Source organism: Mus pahari, chromosome 13 (assembly GCF_900095145.1).
Source record: "Mus pahari chromosome 13, PAHARI_EIJ_v1.1, whole genome shotgun sequence".
NCBI classification, from domain to species: Eukaryota; Metazoa; Chordata; class Mammalia; order Rodentia; family Muridae; genus Mus; species Mus pahari.
In genome coordinates, this window is record NC_034602.1 from 17,811,415 (window position 1) to 17,830,099 (window position 18,685).

The 18,685-nt window shown below is 40.8% G+C and overlaps 1 pseudogene; it reads left to right on the top strand.

Annotated features, from left to right (window-relative positions):
• The first annotated feature begins 18,167 nt into the window (after positions 1-18,167).
• Positions 18,168-18,323, top strand: LOC115065263 (annotated as a pseudogene).
• The last annotated feature ends 362 nt before the right edge of the window (positions 18,324-18,685 follow it).

Below are 18,685 nucleotides of genomic sequence, written 5' to 3' on the forward strand. Positions count from 1 at the left end.
AAGGGCTTCTATGGTAAAGCAGGCTGAAGAGGGATTGATGCTTCACTAAGCTTCCCCTTAGCTCTCTAGGATTGATTTTATTTAACAATATCTGAGGCTTTGTTCCCCTTGCTCTTTCATGTCATCTCTGTGCAATCATTCTTCTTCATCTGCAGAGTGTGTTATTCAAGCAAACTCTCAATGTAAAACACTACAAACACACACACCCATGTGTGTGCATATATATATATATATATATATATATATGTGTGTGTGTGTGTGTGTGTGTATATATGTGTGTGTGTATATATGATATACATGTATATATGTGTGTACATGATTATATGTGTATATGTGTGTATATGTATATGTATGTGTATATATATGATATATGACATATGTGAGTTTACGAGTGTATACACACACATACATATATATATCACATACACACATGTATATATGTATATATGTGTGTGTATGTGTATATAGAGAGAAGGGCAGAGGGAGAGAGAGAGACTAAAAAGCAATAACAAAATTTAAGAAAGATTAGTTTTCAAGATATTGGACATCCTTCAGTGGAAATCAGTGGTCATCAAAAGTCAAGAAACAATCCAAGTGAGTCCTGAAATTTCCCCCAATCTTAACGGAGCCTCCAGGAGCTAGCACTGAGAAAGAATCTCCAACACTACCACTGAGACTTCAAAAGACAAGGCTAAAGTGTTATATAACTTCATTTATACAAAATGTTGAGAACAGACAAAGCCAAAGAGAGCAAAAGTTCATGAGAAGTTTCCATGGGCTGGAAGAAGGATGGGGAGCACCTGCTGAAATAGGTTTCCTTGGAAGTGATGACCCGTGCTTTAGTAACCAACTGTGGTAATGGTTGCCTTGCTTTGTAATTATGCTAAAAACACTCCAAAGCATGACTTTTATAGGATGTGTTATGGTTAATATCAATAACCAACTTGATGTCCAATGGGAGGAGAGGCCCTTGGTCCTGTGAAGGCTCTATGCCCCAGTGTGGAAGAATGCCAGGACCAGGAAGCAGGAGTGGGTGTGTTGGTAAGCAGGGGCAGGGGGAAGTGGATAGAGGGAGGGTGTTTTTTGGAGGGGAAACCAGGAAGGGGGATAACATTTGAAATGTAAGTAAAGAAAATGTCCAGTAAAAAAAATCGACTTGATGTCATTTAGAGTCACCATAGAAACAACTTTCTGAATATATTTCAAAGTATTATCCCAATGTGGATAGGAAGTCCTGCCTTAAATGTGAGTAGTACCATTTCATGGGATGGGGGCAAGGATCCCAAACCAAATATAAAGGAGAAATTGGGCTGGCCACAAGGGCTCATTACTCTGTGTTGCTGAGCGTAGATCCAATGTGACCAACTGCTTCCTCCTGCTCCTGATACCATGCCTACTGTGTCATAGTGGGCATAACCACCCAGAAATCTGAAACAGGACAAACCTCCCTTTTTAGTTAATTTTGTCAGAAAAAAAAGATGGAAAATAAACTATTACATCGGTATAGAAATGTGGGCCCATTGCCTTGGTAAACCTGATTGTGTGGTTCTCAGGCATTTGGAACTAATTTATAGGAAGGATGTGGAAGAGTTTGTAAACTAAAAAAGCCCTTGAATGTCATAAATAGAGCTTAATGGACCATTCTAGATGAGACCTAGGAGAAGAGAAGCATAGTCCAAGCTCTTGAGGTTTCAGAGGAGAACAAGTCTATAAGCCATTCCAGAACAAAGTGTCATGAATTACTTAGACAACTGAAATTTGTACTTTCACATTTGTGCAAGCAGAGACATAATTTGTTTCTGGGAGGCAGTCTCTTCTAGGTTCATTGAGCCTTTCCATTGTCACTGATTTCTGGTGTCTCTCCCATATTTCTAAGGCTTAAATACTTAATCTCCCCTGATTAGGGAGGCCTCCATAACAACCATTCTTATTTCACTTGAGTATCTTTATATGTATACTTTCAAATTTTTCATGTTTCAGATTTAATTTTTAATTATTTTTCCAAGTCTCTATAATGAACTGTTAAGTGTCTCTTCAATGATCTTTCCTATGCTTATGATTTTATCTGGTTTTGACTTGTTCCTCATGTTATATCCCCAAATGACAGAAATAGATTAAGTCACCCACCATTTTTACAGATGTTGATCTGATGACCTTCACTCTGTTAGCTGCAGTATGTAAATGTNCATGCCCTAGCCTATATTCACAAGCATCGGTTAGTATTATTAAAGTAATATAGTACTCTGTGCCTTAGTATGAAGTGTCACTAGAAATATCGTTTTAAACAGACTTAATATGCTAAAATATGGCTGCTTAAAGCACAAATAAAAAATGGTTACTAGACTTTGGAAAGCAGTCCCTTGAAGTGCACTGTCAATAGATGCAATAGTATACAATAGTCAATAGAATGTGTCCATAGGTGGGCAGGTGTGAGCACTGGTGTTTAGGATTAACTAAAGAAAGAAGATGGAATGTAGATTCTCTGAATGGAAATTATTGCCAGGTTTGCTTCTCTTCCTGGGCTTTTCCCATGTAAAGGACTTGATGAGATTACTATTGTGGTAGAAAACAGTATAGAGCATTCTAAAAACAAGCAAACAACAAAAACCTACAAGCAGAACTTACAGATTCAGTGATAACACTCCTAATATTTACTGGAAGGACTCTAACTCTACACATCACAAATATTTGCATGTAACTCTTCATTGCAACACTATTCACAATAGTGGTGTTGTAGATCAAAATGTGTCCAAAATCAGAGGAGTGAATGAGAAGGTGGTGTATATACACAATAGAGTATTTTTCAGCCAGAAAGAATGAAGTTATGTTATTTGTTGGCATGGCTCAGTTTTAAGATACTTGCCTCTATGCAGTAGAACCTGGTTCTAGCTCTATCATGGGGTTAGAGAGAGACACATTTGTCAAACATTCCATACTAGGTACGTAGCTATCTTAATTAGGGTTTCCATTGCTATGAAGAGACACCATAACCAAGGAACAACATTTAATTGGGGCTGGCTTACAAGTTCAGAGGTTTTGTTCATTATCATCATAGTAGGAAGCATGGCAGCATGCAGGCAGACATGGTGCTGAAGAAGGAGCCCAGAGTTCTGCATCTTGATTTGAAGGCAGTCAAGAGAAGACTAGCACCTCAGGCAGCTAGGAGGAGGGTCTCAAAGACCACCCCCCAGAGTGACACACTTCCTCCAACAAGGATTTAGATATAGTACTTTAGAAACTTTTACAGCATTGTGATGTACATGCTATAGTGACCCTTATAACGTGACTACCAGAGGCAAGAGGCAAGGAGACCCAATAGTCACATTACTCTGGAAATGGAAGAACTCACTCCAGAGCCTGTGTCTGTGCCTTTAACACTACATGATGGACTTTCATGGGGCAAATATTCTCTCCATGTCATTTTTCCTCCCCCATATACATACTTAGGGAATAGCCTGTTCTTGCCTCTACACCAAAGACTGCTTCTCTTCTACACTTTCCCTTGCAGACGCCTTTCTGAGAGTAAGGCTTTCTGACCAGTTCTTCATACTGCCTGGTTACCTAGTCTCTCAAAATCTAGCAAATTCAATAAAGAATCAGGTGTCCTTGAAAAGATAGAACCGGGGAAGCAGAGGAGAACATGACACAATACTATGCTGGAAACAAGACAAAAATGACTATAGATGTCATGCTTTAAGAATATTCCATCAACGGCTGAAAGAAAACTGATACGATCCTTAGTGGAAGAGTATGTGTGTTGAAGCAGCAGCTCTCCAATTATACCTAAGTAGTCACTGGTCCTCCAACTCCTGCTCTATGTCATAGAAGAACCTATTTCCCTTTGGGACAGAGATACATGAATACCACTGTTGAATAAGCACCATGGGGTTAAGTCTGGTGCATTAGCTAAAGCATATGCCCACTAATTCTCACAATGAATTGTGCCTTTATATCCCCTACAGAGCAAACTCACAAGCCAAACTTGTCCAATACCTTTTTCTGTATGATCCGTGTGCTAAGAATTATCACTATATGTTTAAATGGTTTAGAATATGGAATAAAGAATATTTTGTGACATGAAAATTACTCCTAATTCTAATTTTGGTATCCATAAAGTTCTTTTGGAGGATGGTTTTGTCCATTCATTTGTATGTGACCTCCAGTTTCACTCTGGAGACTGTGTCTATATAGCCTACAAAGCTAAAAATGTATACTAACTAGTTTTTTACATATAAGTTTGACTAACCTTAGTCAATGGTCTGTCACTATAACAGGATATCCACGTCAGTAATTTATAAAGAAAAGAAGGAAATTTCTTTGAGATCACAGTCCTGAAGGTTGGGAAGTCCAAGCTCAAGGGCCATCTCTGGTGATGGTTTTCTGTTGCTCCCTAGTAAGCAGAAGTGGAGGGAGTGCATGGTACAGGAGGCTGTGGTAATACAAGGAGCTGCCTTGCTTTATACAAATCTGTTACCACAAAATAGCACACCAGTGAGTGAGCATTAATTCCTCCAAATGAGCTAATCAGCTCCAAAAGGAGGTTCTGATCAAATACCAACCATAATCTCACAGAAGGCCAACTGTACCCCCAATCATTGCACCCCACATACAAATAAGGCTTACACGACCCAGAGAGACTGAGAAATTTGGTTACTTAGAAGGATCCAAAAGACACTGTTGGACAAGCTGTTCCTGGAGTGTCTACCCTCCCACTACTAAGAAGAGGCAGTTGGATGTCATTGGCTTCAATGTCATTCTAGTCTGAGTTGATGATAATTGAAGGTGAACACATATTGTTATAGTGACTTTTCTTATGGTGTATCATTCAAAAGCCAATTGTTCTAGTAAATGTAAGGTCTCTTAAAGAAATGAGATTCAGGAAAGCCTTTTTTTCCGTAGATCCTGGGTACTTTTACAGTACAATTGGTAAAAAAAAAAAACAAAAAAAACAGGAAGACATGAGGCTCACAGAAGTGTAACATGAAATACACCCTTAAACTTTGTACATAAAAGGCAAGTGAAAATCAACAAAATATCTTCTTTTTAATATAAAAACACAAACTTAAGGGCAAGATACATGCTCAGAAAGTTCTTCCCAGTTTCCTTAAAATCTGCAAGTAATAACTCTCCAGAAAAGTTGAACCTCTTGGTGTGGTAGACACAGACTAAGTGTGTGGCAGGTTTGACAAAGCAACAAAACGAGAGTTAGAGATGAATCTTCAGATTACATGCAAGGCTGTGCCAGAGGAAACTTACTAGTCATCATCACCAAATCGAAGGATCTGCTCTGTCAAAGCAAGTTCTCACAAGACACAAACAAGACAGGCAAGGGGTACCTGCTCTTCAGCAACACATATCATCATAGAGGAGAGATGCCATACGTAGAAAATCTATTACAGTTGGCGATGAGTCTGTGCAGCAAGCACAGGAACACAACGATTAGTGAACTTGCACTGAGTGGTCAAAGATGGCTCTCTGAGTAGAGCTTTGAGGGAAAGAAAGTCTATTTTGGGGGGGAACAGATTCCAAGCAGAGGAAAGACTGATGGGAAACAGTACAGAGTAGTATGTGAGAAACAGAATAAAGAAGAGGGTGCTAGAGGACGTGTGGGTGATAAGGGGAAGATAGCAGAGGTGAGACCTCTGAGGTCAAGGGTCCACTGATGCAATTTCATTCTTGGAAAGAGGTGGTAGGAGGGACAATGTCTCCCAAAAGATATGCTGAGTTTGGTGCCTTTGAATGTTAGCTTATAGGGGTGGATTGTTTTTGCTGTTTTTTTTTTAAGAGTACCATTAAGCTAAGTTGAAATCTATTACAATATAATGGGTTCTAATCCAACGGCTGGTGTCCTTGTAAGAAGAGAGAACATAACAGATTCTCACAAGGAGGAAATGCCTTGAAACAAAAAGAAAGAAAGAAAGAAAGAAAGAAAGAAAGAAAGAAAGAAAGAAAGAAAGAAAGAAAGAAAGAAAGAAAGAAAAGAAATAGAAGTGATACAGCTGCACATCACAAAGTGACAAGTGTTTGCACAACTACTAGAAACTGGGAGAGGCAGGGAAGGATCTGCATTAGGGACATGGCCATGAAGATTTCTGATTTGAGATTCATACCCCTGACCAAAAAAAAAAAAAAAGTTTGTTGCTTCAAGCCCCCCAGTTTGTGTGAGGGATATTCCTTGCCATCTAGTGGTGTTGGTTCCAGGATTCCTGTAGATTCCAGAATCTAAAGTTGTTCAACCCTTTATACAAAATGAAGTATTTTCTTATAACACAGCCACACCCTCCTGGATACTTCAAATCACTTCTAGATTCTTCATAACACTTACTACGATGTATACAATATGTCAGTTACTCTCATCTTATTTGGGGAATAATAACAAAAAGTCAATCTATGTCCGATATGTAGCATTCTCTGTCTTTCACCAGAATGCTCCATAGACATTTTTGACTTTTGAAGCTTCCTGAAATTAGGACCAACAAAATGGTTTGGTCTGCATACAGGTACTTCCAACCAAGCCTGATGACTTAAGTTTATGTAATTCACACAAATTGTCCTCCACACATATATGTCCTGTCATATACACATGTGTGTGCATGCACACGCCACACACACACACATGAACATAAGAAAATTTCTAAAATTAATTTCAAAATATTTCTAAACCATGTGATTGAATCTGTAGTCATGAAATTTGCAGATACAGTGGGAATACTGTAATTTATTGTCTTTGTCCATGAGAAAAAAACAGGTATAAATCAACCTCAAGGGATTTAAACAGAGGTGTGTCTGACTGAAACTTTGGAAGAAGGTGTGACTACTAGGTTGAAAGTTGACTGCAAGGGTCAGGAGTGTGGTTCGGTCGTAAGACCTTTGCCTGATATGCACAAGGGCTGTGAGCTTGTTCATCTCTGAAAATAAACAAATGGGTAAGAACTAAAGAACAGTCAGTTAGGGAGAATACAGTACTGAAGAAGACAGGTAGCAATGAGCAGTGCAGAGAGCTGGACTCCCATTTTGAGGCTCGGCACCTGCAGTGGTAGCCAGGCGTGGTGTAAGAAACACCTCCACAGATGGATCCATCTACGTGGAGGACCCAGGCAGACTATTGTGATTGCAAACCCTGACAAAGCAGATATCCTTCAGCTAGTCATCCAATATATGACTCCCAGGGGAAGAATTAATGTTTTTCCATATTTCTGCACCCCAACTAGTTTTCCAGGGGACTTGTGCAGAACTAGTTACCCTATGACTGCTGATTGATGTGGATGGAGTGAACTGGGAAAGTAGACATATCCTCAAAAAAATCCTTGCTTAAATGCCAAGTTTGTTTTCATTTAATTTGTCCCTTCAATTTTGTTGGAATCCATTTATTGCTTGTATTAAAAAGTAACAACATTTCCTCCTACATTGTTCCCGTGGTCAGGAATCTATAGTTCATTCTACCTCCTACTTCGGGTGAGAAAATGTTGATTCTTCTGAGTTGGAAACAATGACATCGGGAACCAATTAACAACCATGGAGTCAGCCAGTGTTTCTTCACACTGAAAGTGGGCCTACGTGGCTACCAGGCTGCACAACAGTGGACAGCAGGTTGTTCCACCAGACTTCTACACCACTCTTTAATAGTAAAAATTTTAAAGCCACCATTGTAATCATGATGGAGAGATTTACAGATGTTTCGATGAAACTCTTTATTTGGAATTTATGCAGCAAAGTACATATTGACTTTGTGTCACTGAAAACACCAAGATTTATTATTCCTGAAGATAAGTAATAACCTTGACTTTGATTTGGTCAATATTTATCTCACAAGTCGATAAATCTCCAGCAATAAATTTCAACAAAAGCCAACACTTTCTGATACAGGGCTGTATTTTGCAGAGGCCCCCAAATTTCTCTGTTCTTTTTCTCACACAGAGAGCAGTCAAACCTGAGAGAGTATTCTCAGACATATTTTATTTTAAGTGAGTTCAGTCCTTTTATGACAGCAGAGTTTTATCCAAATAACTTAATGTGGGTGGGAAAATTACAGACTCTGGATCTTTTTGTCTTTCCTTCAATAGTTGTAACCAATGAATCTTCTCCCCAGCCCAGGTCTTTCTAAAGCTGATTCCAATGCTAACATCAGACAGTGGCCAGAACAGGCTAAGGGACAGGCCTGTCTGCAAATAAAGGTGATATGTGATACTGGCCATTTGTGTGCCTGTCACTGAAGGCATGATCTAAGCCACCCTATTATATTTTAACAGTGAGTGACCTCATACTAACTTCACAGAAGCCCCAAATCTCTGTTTGTTGGTCAAATAGTCTGTCGCCTTTTAAAACGATGCTGAATATAAGAGCAGCCAAAGCAGTTTTCCCATCTAGCTAGACAAGACAGGATGGTGTAAGCCACAGATGACTCATCCCCTGGATCTTCAAAGGCCCTTTTCTGCTCGATGTTACAGGCAATGGCTTTCTTTCATAAGCTTTGGGCTACGTGTTCTACTCTGTAATAAAGTATCTGATAATTTATAAAGAACAGAGGTGGCTTTTGCTCATGGTTCTAGAAGTTAGCAAATCCAAAAGCGTGGTCCTGGGATGTGTTCAACCCCTGTGGAGTTCCTTCCTGGTGACAGAGCAAGGATGCCACCCTGGCTTGCTCCTACTCATTGTTATAAAACAACTAATGCCATCATAGGAACTACACCCTCAGGACTTCTTCTGATCCTCATTGCCACCCAACGGCCCCATTTCCAAACATGTAAAAGTCTTGGGTTTTAACATGTTGCATTGGGGAACAGATTCCAGCCACAGCAACGGGTTAACAGTTTATCAGCATGTATGCACCAATTCTTCTGACCATATTATCAAGAATAAATATGGTGGTATGTACTTTCTGTGTAGCCCATGGACCTTACCAGGGACCATAGGAGCTGATTCACAGAGAAGATTCTTTACCTTGAGTCTATAAGAGCCTTTTTCCTGCCTATCCTATACACATTCCAACACATTGACGGGTTATCTGGTAAGGTCCTTACCAGCTGAAAATTTCTACCCAATTGTAATTTTACGAAGATAATACTGAGCTGCATTGTAGGTAGATTTTCACCTACCAGGCAGGCTTTGTTGTTGCTACTTATTAGACTGTATTGTGTTTTACTTGAGGCCAGGCTTACTCAACTAAGTTTTTTTACTCATTAAAACTTCTAAAGAGCTGAAATCACAGATGGAACAGTCTGAAAAATCTAATGTACATATTTAGGTTATGTCAAAAATGATCCCAGTCAATCCAGTTATTAATCTCCCACTAATAAAATTCTTTTTAATATTTATATTGAGATGATGTTACAGATCAAAGTAAGGATTTGGGAGCCAGACTGTCTGGTGTTACATCCAACCTCTCCTACACACCAACTGTGCCACTTCAGGCAAAGCAATCGTCTCTTTGTGCATATTTCCTCACAAGTTAAGCTGAGATCTCTAGCTGTAGTATTATGCACATAAGAATTAATATATGTAACCTGGGCGTGGTGGTGCACACCTTTAATCCCAGCACTCGTGAGGCAGAGGCAGGCAGATTTCTGAGTTCAAGGCCAGCCTGGTCTACAAAGTGAGTTCCAGGACAGCTAGGACTACACAGAGAAACCCTGTCTCGAAAATCCAAAAAAAAAAAAGAATTAATATATGTAATATTTGAAAAGTACTTAGAATAATATTTGGATTGCAGTAAATGACTTGTTAAGAGTGAAATTTTAAATTAATATGCATGCTTAATATATATATATATGTAACTCTATAACAATTTCCCTGACATGTATTACTTTACAAATGAAAAATAAAAATAAAAACAGACCCAAAAAGATAAATTGATTTGCCTAAGGTGGTTTAACTTGATGCTAAAAACTTCAAAATCAGGACTCTTGAGGCAAAAAACATACTTGCACTTTTATGGTAGCATCCTAAGATACAAATGTAATTTTTATTGAGCACATCTTATATGTCTTCCATTTTCACATATGTCATTAAATGATTGCAACAATCCTTTGAAGACTTTTGATCCTATTTCATGATAAGGAACTGGGACCTAGCTGGGCGTGGTGGCACATGCCTTTGATCCTAGCACTCGTGAGGCAGAGGCAGGCGGATTTCTGAGTTCGAGGCCAGCCTGGTCTACAGAGTGAGTTCCGGGACAGCCAGGGGTACACAGAGAAACCTTTGTCTCGAAAAACCAAAAATAAAAAAAAGGAACTGGGGCCTAAGGGCGCTGAAGACTCCTGGTTCATCTCAGACTTAAAGTTTTCTTTTATTTTATTATTTTTACGTGTGTGTGTGTGTGTGTGTGTGTGTGTGTACAGGTAAGTGAAATGCATGTAGAGGACAAAAGAGGGCATTAGATCCCTTCGAGCTGCAGTTACAGGTGGCTGCAAGTTGCTCAATGCTGGAGCTCTGGAATAAATGCAGGTTTCTTCACTACTGAGGCACCTCTCTGGCTCTTGGTCCTAGATTCAAATCTGTCTTTTGAGGCTGAAATTGTTCCTATTCCTTAAACCACAGCCACATGTGAATAGAAACTGTTTGCCTTTCTCACTGGGATCCTACCACATCCTACCTTTTCAGTTCGACACTTTCTAGGTCTTTGGAAATGTTGAAAGAATGCAACAATTAATATCTAAGAGTCTTCAACTGATTCCAACAATTAATTTTTATTTTGTTTGTTCCAACAATTATTTTTAATCTAAAAGCATTTCAAACATAAAGAAATGTCACCAAGAAGTACTACATAATGTGAAGAGGGTCGCTCTTCAGTCACAAAGGGTATAAGACAGAATAAGTTCTAACTGTGAGGGATACATATGCACCAAATAATAGAGCATCAAATTTATAAAGCAACCTCCAGAGGTACTATCACATGGGCAAACAGAACCACATTCAAAGACTTGAAGCATGGCTCTCTATTCATAAAAAAAAAAAGAAAAAAAAGTAAGCATACAAAAAAATCAAAACAAGGACAACTTGGGAGGATTGAGAGTCCTACACAGTAAATTTCAAGCCTAAATCCAAGCTACAAGGTGAAACCCTGTCTCACAAAATGGGGAAAGGACTTATAGGAGCAGCGGGGACCATGAGAGCACAGGGCAGGGAGCTGATCTAGCATAGAAATGTGGAAGAGTAGGCAAGGTGAGATTCTAGAGTTAGTGCTTAATTGTGACACCTACTGAACAAAAGGAGGCATCAAAGGCTAAACTGTTGAGTAAAGAACACAAAAAATACACATTTCTTTCAGAAAAACAAGAGCAGAGAGTCCCTTTCCTCTCATCAAAGCAGTCTCTGTTTGTGCGGCCAGTGTCACATGCCTTGTCTTTAGAAGTTATGTAGATCAATGGACAGAAAAGAGGGGGGCAGTGAGCTGCCTGTTTTCAAAGAGCGCAGATCAACTGGAGACTCCATGAACTTTTCCAAACCCAGTGCAAACCAAACATCAATCACTCAGAGACCACGCTTCCCTCCACGGGCAGCAGAGCTTGTCCCCAGATTTGCACTTAAGATGGACTTACTCCGTTAGCCAAGGTGTAGTGTTGGGAGACTGGTTCCTTCACCAGGTGGATGAAATGTGTACGAGTACGCCGCTCTACACAGTACAACTGCATAAGAACTTGAATGTGCCATATGGTGGCCCCTAAGCAAAAAGTACCCTACTCTAGCTCCTAATGCTAGCTCAGAGATTGGTTTATATTCTCTGAAGCAAAGCCTGACACTGTTAGACATGGTCAAAGATTTCAGTGGCAAATAGTATCTTCTGCTTTAACGGAGTTAACGGTTCTCAAGTATTTTGCTGCTCCTTGCCTTTTCTAACCCTCACGTAGTCACGATGCTGACCATCTGCTTATCATGGGTGCCCATAGGGCATCTTCAGCTGTCTGTCTGAATGGATTAAAAACGAAGGTGATGCAGAGTTCCTCTTCTGCCACATACAACCCTCCATCTCTACTGACATGCTGAGTGAATATGTGTGGGGACAGCGGGCAGCACATTAGTTATGTTTCTGATAATATATGACAAGGGTAGCTTGCTGACCAATGGGTTTATTCTGTCTTACAGTTCCAGATGGGGTAGAGTTGATCAGAGCAGGAAAAGCACACCAGCAGGAGCATGAGGCTGGCTTGGCATCCAGGAAGCAGAGTGATCACATTTTATTCACACCCAGGGAGCAAAGAAAAAGAATATAAAGTAAAAAGAAGTAAATGACAAATAAAATATCAAAGCTCAGTGATGTACTTCCATCAAAGCAACCCCCTAACGGTTCCATCGCCTTCCCAGTGTCACCAGCTAGGGTCTATGAGTTCAAACATGGCTTCTGGAGAACATTTCATATTTAAACAATGAGAAGCAGAATGCACAAAAAAGCTGAACATCTCCACAGAAGTCCTGCATCCCGCATCTGCCACCATGAAAAATAAATGGCCCACACATCTCCACTGCCTCTCTATGGTCTAGCGGATGCTCTAATAGCCCATCAAGTGCTGCAGAGATGCTAGCATGAGCATCCATAGCTGATCCTGGCTGGCTGTAGGTCCTACATGAAGGAGAGACTGTCGGTTTCTGTATAAGACAGAAACAACAGCGCAGACTCTAGTCAATGACCAGGAGGACTGAAACTGTAGATGGTTTGTAACAAGCAGCAGCTGCTGCCACCACTACCTTTAGGTCCCAGATGTGCAACCCTGAAGCACAGACATTAAAACAAAACTCTCCACAGAGTCTCATGTTTAAGGAAAACAATTTTCAGAAATTTAAGCAAATCAACATGAGTTTTTCTGACATCAAATCATCAAGGCAATTATCATCAGCAGACACAGCACAGAGGAAATCTGTACTCACACTGAGGGATGAGGTGCTTTGGATGCAATAACTAACGAGGGTAAACTGTAAGAACTTTTTTTTCTAAAAATACACTGAGAACTAATTGATTGCCTATTTCTGAACAAATAAAAATGTTACACAGGTTAAAATGTATTTAGAAGTAAGAGTGACAACAGAGCAAAGGCCAGCAGGGAGAAAGTTCATGGCTGCAAAGTCTTGGTTATCTGCACGAAGTGGGACAGTACACCACAATATCACACATATTTGCTTCCAGGAAGTGGAACTAGCCTGAAACCATAGTACCCTGTGTTGTTTCAAGAGACAGGGGAGAGGGGGGACTGCTTAGCACCTGTGAACCACTGGCAGGAATAAATTTTATTCATCCATAAACTTGTATCTTAGGGTTTGGGTGGGACAAGGGGTATTTTTTGCTATAACAAAATGTTAAGGTCCAGTTACTTACAAAGAACAGAAGTTTGTTGTTTTGTGGGTCTGAAAGGAAAGTCTAATGGAGAATGCTAGTCTCTAAAGATGGCCTTCTTGCTGCCACAAGCAAGATCGAGCACATGTCAGGTGAGGTCTTTTCCTCTTAAGGTCCCTGATGTAAGCATGAGGTCCCCACCTTCATGAACTAATCCTAACTGCCTACTGCCTTAGTCTCTTCCCTGTTGCTGTGATAAAAACAAAAACCACTCAGAAAAGCAACTTAAGGGGAAAACACATTATCTAAACTCACAGTTCAAGGGGAAGACCACCACAGCAGGGAAGTCAAAGTTACAGGAGTTTAAAGCAGCTGCTCACATCACATCTCCCATGAGGAAACAGGGAGAGACGAGAGCAAGCTAGCGCTCAGTTTGCTTTCTCTATTTTATACAGTCCAGGATTCCCTGCCCAGGAACTGCCTCCTCAACAACTGAGACAAGTCGCCCCACATCGATTAAGATAACCAAGATAATCCCCCATAGGTGTGACAGAGGCCCATTTCCCAGATAACTCTAGATAGACCCTACCAAGCTGACAATACCAGTCATTACATCTATCAACATGGCTAATCTTAATTGTTAAATTGAGAGAACTTGGAGTCAGTTGGGAAACAGCTTCTGGGTATGTCAATAAGGAAATTTCCAGAAAGGACTGAGGGGAGGAGCCCCTCCTTCACAGTGGGCGACATCTTCCACCCTGTGGCTCAGATGTAAAGAACCAAGGAAAATCCACACTGCCTGCATGTCTGCCTGACATCTTCCAGGGGAAGCACATTTCTTTCTGTTACTGTCACTGCTGTTCCCTGCTAACAGTGGATACCAGCTTCTTTGGCTTTCCAGAATGCACTGGAAAAGACTCATAACTAACTCCCTGGGAGTATTTTGAGGACTTCAGTTCCAGATTAGGATTGCAAAGGTATTCAGTTCCACCAGCTGAGTAAGCCAATCTAATAAAGCCCCTTGCCCCCTTTGGTTATATACACAGAGACACAATGTATATAGACTGCCTGCCTGAGTTTCTGAGCCAATAACCTGGGGAACTTGTTTTTCTAAGGTGTTCTCAAATAATGCTGGCCCTGCTGCCTGGGGACTATTTACTTTGAAAACAAGTTTTAAGAAATAGCTCTCTCTATATGTATTTTTTTCCATTCTGCCTCTGTCTGACACACATACCAAAGGTCTCAACTCCAAACATTAACTCATTAATTTGGCCATCACATTAAAATCATAGCAACTAGGAAAAGCATTTTTCTTTTTTTGCATTGTTACTCAAAATTTGATCAATGAAATGTTTAAAATTTTTCCAACCCAGACTCTACCTCAAAGCTACTGAATCAGAATTTTTATTTGGAATCTCTCTGCAGGACACACAGGTATTGTAAAAACTTACAGTCAACCTGGCACTATTGAGTTCATAGAATGTATAAGCAGTCAGACACATTTTGTTGTTGTTTTAGACACATCTGTACAATGCAGCCTACAAATCTGTTCTTTATTTTTATGTACACTGGTGTTTTGCCTGCATGTCTGTGTGAGAGTCAGATCCACTGGAACTTGAGTTACAGACAGTTGTGAGCTCCCGTGTGAGTGCTGAGAACTGAACTTGGGTCCTTTGGAAGAACAGCCAATGTTCTTAGCCACTGAGCCATCTCTCCAGCTCCTACCTGATCAGTTCTTGAACTTGCTATGTATCAGGGTCCAGCCTAAACTTCCAGTCCTCCTAGAACATCCTCCTAAATGCTGGGTTTACAGAAAGCCACCACACCTGGCCTGAGCAGGTAATGTTTAAATATCACTGAATGCAATGTTAATATGAAGTATTTTCTAAGAACCAAGAAAAAAGAAACTTTTCTTTTTCATCATTATGGTTTATAATTATCATAATGAAATAGATTTTTACCTTATTTTTAGCATTATATTTTTTGATAAAACTATAAAGGCATCAGGATTTGTGTAAACTTGGTATTTACCATTAAAAAGTTTCTACTTTCGCCAATTTTCAGAAACATCAGAAATTCCAATCAGCAGTACATCTTTCAGATATTAAAACATGAATAAGGGCTGGTGAGATGGCTCAGTGGGTAAGAGCACCCAACTGCTCTTCCAAAGGTCCGGAGTTCAATTCCCAGCAACCACATGGTGGCTCACAACCATCTGTAACAAGATCTGACTCCCTCTTCGGAGTGTCTGAAGACAGCTACAGTGTACTTAAACATAATAAATAAATAAATCTCTTTAAAAAAAAAAAAAACATGAATAAAATGAGAATTCAGCCAATGGCATCATTGCTTCCCCAAATTGTTGGAGAGTTGGAAAAACTTGTCTCCACACTGCACGGGTTATTTCACTGAGAGGAATTTCAGCCTGAAATTGCTGTGATGGAAGCCAGGTGGGTATAAGGACTGAGGAAGACCAAGAAAGGGAGGCAAGAAGCAATGTGAAGCCTTTCTCTGGAAGGGAGACTAGAGTGGAGTGAAACTCCTGAGAGCCACTGCTTCTCTCCTGTGAGAATGCTGAACTCAGTCTCAAAAGTCTGGAGACCAGGAGATGAGATTCAGTAAGGCTGTTGCCCACGCTGGCTTATGAATGTTTGTCAGTTTGTCTATCGGTGTAAGGTACTCCTAGGGGTTGTTCCTCTCTCATGATGGAGGGTGAGCAAATGTCTTCTGGCAGCCTGAGGGTCTGAGCACCAGTCAGATGCCACTCTGGATCAAAGCCAAGGGCTAAGAATTTCTTGGAATAGGGGGTCCTGGTCATGGGTTTCCCTTGCAGAATGTACCTACAGAATGTACAGACAAGTAATTTGACCTTGGTAACTTACTGGAAGTTGACTCTTAGGGGCTAGGTCTTTATTTGTGTGCTCTTCTGGGGCCTCTGACTAGAACGTGCTTGTCTGCAGGGGTGGTGTGGGGGTGGCTCCTCTGTTTATAATAATTGTCTAAGGTCAACTGCCTGCCTGAATTTCTGAGCCAGTCACCTGAGGAACGTGTTTCTCTCAGGTGTTCTCAAATAATGCTGACCCTGCTGTTCAGGGGACTATGGCTTTGAAAACAACTGATTTCAGAAGAATAGCTATCATTCAGGATCTTCAGAGGATTTTGAGATCTCCGGCCTATACTAAACCCATGGTTACTAGAGTCATTTAAATAAGATGTATGTGTTTGACACACTGTATCCCCTATACTTTCAGTATATCTAGAATGCTTTTAACAGCCACAGAGATCCAACTGCCATTTACAATTTATAGTCTTTCCACACACTTCATCTCCCTGAATCTTATATTTGAACTGAATTTCAACAACACTGTGACTAATATTCAGACTACTGTGAGACAGTGGGGAAAGTGTGGATTGTGAGAAGCTCATAGTTACTGAGCACAATTCTTATTCCAGGCCCTAGGCAAACATCCATTCAGAAAAGTTAACTGACCTAGGATGGATGGCTCAGCTGGAAACAAGCAGTCGCGTTTGAGCCCAGGCTGCCTGCAAGTTCCATACTATGCTCAGCCCGATTTCCTTATGTTTCAGGACACAGAAGACCATCCACATGCACCTTGCAAAAAGAGAAAACTGTGAGTGAGCCTGGCAAGCTTCCCGTGGGGGGATTCCAACGGCCAGTCCTTCCCTGTCTCTCAGGGGACTCTTCTCTGTAGATCTTGTACCACTCTGAACATTTGCTGCCCTTGGGTGTTCAAGTTTTTCCTGCTCATTCACAAGTCAGCTCCTGATTTTAATTTCACCAGCAACTTCGCTATGAATGAAGTTGGTATCTCTATACTCCCCAAATAGATGCCCTAGGCCAGAAATGCTCGTGCTGTATAATGGTTCCCCTAGTTTCTCTCTTTCCCTGTACCCCCACTAGCATTGACAACTACTATCTTGGGTAAGGTGACTCCAGCAGCCCAATCAGCTACAGAAATGAACAGGAATGTGGTCTCTTATATAAACCACAGCCAAATAGGAGAGCAATAACTTTGTTCATTAACTTATTATGAATTTGAAATAAAGAAGACATTGAAAGATCCCACATGTATCTTTTTATAGCTAAGTAATACCCGTTTTGTCTAAGGCACTGTGTGGCTGCAACCTGCTTTCTGATGTTTTATTGAGCTCAATATGGCTTCCAAGGACTTTCGAAAAGCAGAGAACTAGGGACCAATGTCATTCCTTCAGTGTGGGTTGCTGCCACACAAAGCCATTTTCTGAGATCCCGGAAAAATTGCACACCTAATGTTTAAACACAAGTATAAAAAAAAAAAACTGGTTTAAGAATATACCAAGGACAATGAGAATCTCTTATCAGGGATTATACTTGCATTGTTCAGGAGGCGAGATTCTCTCTGGAGTTGTTCTCTTGAAAAGGTGTGGTGTGTTAACTGTATTCCCCACACTCACTGGCAGCTGTGGAGACCATTCACATTAGGGGTGTCACTTGTTGCATAGGTAGGGACATCTCCGGTACTAAGTTAATCATTTGAAACAGCTTCACGATAGCAGTTCAAAAGCATGTCTCAGCTCAATGCCAGACACAGTGCACGTGTTAGTTTGGAAAGTAAATACCATTGAATCAAGGTCCCCAGAGCTCAGAGGAGAAGACAGACGTTAAACAGAATTTACTGTTAATGGCACAAACACAGGAGACTTAAACACTATGTGGCTAGGCAGGCCCAGCAATGTCTAGGTTGAATCTGGAGTCTTGTTTCTCAGCTAGTGTTTCTTAGACCAGCATGTCAGGACCCATTCAAGCAGATCACAGCTGCAACCCCTCGAGTGACTGATTCTGTATACCTGGGTGGATCCTAAGAGTATGCATTTCTAGCAAGCTTGCTAGAGGTGTGGATACATACTTACCTGGCAGGGGAGATCTCATGATCATGAGGGTGATTTTCCCAAGGTGAGGCTCATCCATTGCACTCTAGGTATGTTAATCTGTGACTCCTCCAAAGGCAGGAAAGTCAGCTGCATAATTTGTGGTAGCAAAGAGTATTGGTGTTCTTTCACCAAAAAGAGGTGTGGATGCTGCCCATCTGCTGGGCAGACACTGAGAAACCTTTCTCCACTCCATGGCTTGGAACCCTATGTTCTGTGTCTTGTCCTGGGTTCTGCATAGGAAATCAGAAAAAGAAGCAAGTTGGACCCTCCAACTAGTGACGATGAAGTAGGTGCAGAACAGACTGGTGGCACTGACTGATGGTGGAGAATGTAAGTCTGGAGCTCAGAGAATGTGTTGATGGTAGCGGTCAGTGGACAAAGAATTGTGAGATAAATAAGGAGGTGATATCCCCTCCCTGTGTGCATCTCTCTTTCACTCATATTCTCTCTCTCTCTCTCTCTCTCTCTCTCTCTCTCTCTCTCTCTCTC